The following is a 2,472-nucleotide window of genomic DNA, read 5'->3' as shown; positions in this document are numbered from 1 at the left end:
CCGCGGCCCGCCGCCGCGCATGCTCCGCCCGGCCCCCGGGCCTGCGTCTCCGGCGGCGGGGAAGGGAGACGGGAGGAGGCCGGGCCTGGGCCCGCGGCCGGGCTCCCCGCCGCAGGGACGCTCCCGCGCTGGTTTCCCCACAAACGCAACGGAGGCTTTTTCCCCTCTCCGGTCCTGGGATGGGCCCACAGCGTCGGCTCCCCCATCCCCCGAACCGAGCCGGCCGGCCTCCCTCCCCAGCCGACAGGGCCGTGCCCTCCGCCCCGAGCCGCGGGGGCTCCCGAGGGGCCAACTCCGCTCGTCCGATCCGGCCTCTCCCCGCGGGAGAGCCAGGCCGAGGCGCCGGGGCCTGCAGGCTCGTCGTCTTCCCACAGGGCCTCAGTCCCCGGCCCAGAGCCCTTCGCAGCCCCGGGTGGGCTCCCCGGGAGCAGCCCTCGGCGAGACCAGGGTCTGCCCTTGGCAAAACCCCGCGGTGTAAGCCTGTGTCTTCTGCGGCGAGCCCCCGTGGCCGAGGCAGCCGTCACCGTGCCGGGCTGGTGGGCCCATGGCTGCCGGCCTGTACACCAGAGCGTTCAGCGCTCGACGCGGTGGCCTCGAATGGCAGCAAGTGGCGTACGTGCCAAAGGACGAAACACGGGTTACGTACAAATCCAATCTGCAAAACAATGTTCGTGAAGTAAAAACGGGAATGGCGCCACTGGGAACAGTATGAAATGGGTTGATAATGAGCGATACCGATGAGTATCTGTATGAGGTCTGAAGCTTGTCAGAACACTGCAGAGTTCACAAACACCAGAAGAAAGAGACTTGAAACATTGCTGAAAGTTAACTTGGGATGAAAAGAAGCCAAACCTGCCTGGTAGCTTTTCTTCTGGCATGCCAGAATTGCTCTCAAAACACCCGACTGTAAATAAAGATGCTAACGCGAGTTACTAGAAGGACTCCACGGCTCCCACTTCCACATACCAGAGGTTTTTGTCAACAAAGCACAGCAAAACATGTAACTCCCCAACTTTTCAAAGACCTTCCCTTCATTTTGAGGCAGCTGCCTATGAAATCAACAACACTTTAGGCATCACAGAAGGTAATTTTGAAGTAGCGTCTATCTATTCAACATTTGTCCAGTGGAAGGTAGACCAAAAATCTTCATGTTTACACACTGGTACAAATGAGTCACCTCATGAACATCAGTAACCTCAGGTGCTTGTTTTCATGGACTTGAAGCAGCAGCAGAATAGAATATTTATTAAGTATTCAGTGAGAGCCAGAGTAATAGTAAAAAGTGAATTAAAAGATCTTTTACATACAACAGGAGTAGTTTTTAAGCTCAAAAATTCAAGTGAGTAATCTTGCTGTAAGAGCTGATAATTTCCCTACTGAATTTAAGACTAGTTCTGGCTTGTTGGCACCCATTCATCTTTGAGGCACGTTCTATTATCTTTCATTCAGCATCTGGATTAAGTTTCTAACAGGATGTGAACACAGTCCAGGTTGTGGATTCTTTTGCAACAGAAACTTAGATATATTTTTGTGTTGTTGTGAAAGAAATACTCAGTTATCACTCAGAGCTGCTTCTTCAGATGTTGTCTAAACTAGGGACCATAGTCTGCAAAGATTTACAGGCACTTGGTTTTAGCTGAAGACAGTAGGCCTGTTCCAGAGGTTGAAATTAACACTTGGGTGTTTACAATGTATTGGCTCCAGGCAGTGAGAGCCAAAATTTGGACCAGGTGCTTTAGACAAGGGTGTACAGGCTTCATCTTATTTTCTGCTATATTTATTGATAATAAAGACTGGGAACACCCAAATTCTCCCTCAACTAGAGATCCCCAAAACATTAATACTAATGTAGCAGGACTGGACCGACTTCAGTCTATCTGGTCTTCCTTCTTACCTCCCAAATTTTCATTAAACCTTCATCTGACATCTGGATTTGAAATCTAAAAATCAGGGGCTCAGTGGCTGGGCTGCTTTGTAAGAACAGGATACCTTTCAAAGGATAACACCGATACGACACTGCTTAGATGCTCCTGCCAAAATCTTAAGTAACTGAATTTTTCAACCAGAACAAGATCAACTCTACTTAGACTGGTGGCTGAACATGCAGCTGCTTGTTCAGGTGTAACCAACCCCCATAATTTATTCATTCAAATACACCCTTAACTGCAATAAGTTGCTTTATTTAATTTATGGCTTACTTTTTGTTTTCTAAACTATAACAGATTGATACTGGAATTTCTGGTGGAGAAACAAAGGTTTCTGCAGGAGTCATACAGCCCTAGCCGCTATCTGTGGGACCGTGATTAATGGTAACATGCAAGCTGGTGTGAAGAGGGGGCAGGTTTGCAGAGCTCTAAAGGACCCTTCAGCTTCCTTCATAGATCCCATACCTCTCTTAAGTAGCACTTGCGCCAATTTAGAGAGACATGCCAGACGATTGCACTGGCTTATCTACAGACCTTGCATCTTGCC

This window comes from Haliaeetus leucocephalus, unplaced genomic scaffold (genome assembly GCF_000737465.1).
Source record: "Haliaeetus leucocephalus isolate CR32 unplaced genomic scaffold, Haliaeetus_leucocephalus-4.0 Scaffold151, whole genome shotgun sequence".
NCBI classification, from domain to species: Eukaryota; Metazoa; Chordata; class Aves; order Accipitriformes; family Accipitridae; genus Haliaeetus; species Haliaeetus leucocephalus.
This window is presented reverse-complemented; position numbering follows the sequence as displayed.